The sequence below is a fragment of the Fulmarus glacialis genome, unplaced genomic scaffold, assembly GCF_000690835.1.
Source record: "Fulmarus glacialis isolate BGI_N327 unplaced genomic scaffold, ASM69083v1 scaffold16285, whole genome shotgun sequence".
NCBI classification, from domain to species: Eukaryota; Metazoa; Chordata; class Aves; order Procellariiformes; family Procellariidae; genus Fulmarus; species Fulmarus glacialis.
This window is the reverse complement of record NW_009213785.1, coordinates 8,561-9,018: the sequence shown is the minus strand read 5'-3', so window position 1 is coordinate 9,018 and position 458 is coordinate 8,561.

Below are 458 nucleotides of genomic sequence, written 5' to 3'. Positions count from 1 at the left end.
TCCCTCAAACTATCTTTGACTTCAGGATTTTAGGTGTAAAGTAGGAATCAAGAAATATAGACCTTCCTGGAATGCATGAGATCTTGTAAAAAGGCAACTCTTTTTCAATGGTTACATTTATACAGATATAAATGGTTACATTTTCAACTCTTTTTCAATGGTTACATTTATACAGATCTATATCACTAATGTATTTTAAACCCTGATCCAAAATCCACAGAAATAAGAGGAAGCCTTTTTAGGCTTAGGGCCTGACTTTGTAGGTTTTTGCTCAGATTATTGCTCACAGTCAATTAATATATTCAAAAGAGATCCAGTCAAACTTTGTTTGCAACATCTTTCAAAGTCTCTGGTTTTCTCATGGTTTCCAAGAGGAATGACACCTCTAGTGCCAGAATCTACATCATCCAACTGTCCAGATGACACCTTCATATTAACCATTAATGACATTTACATTT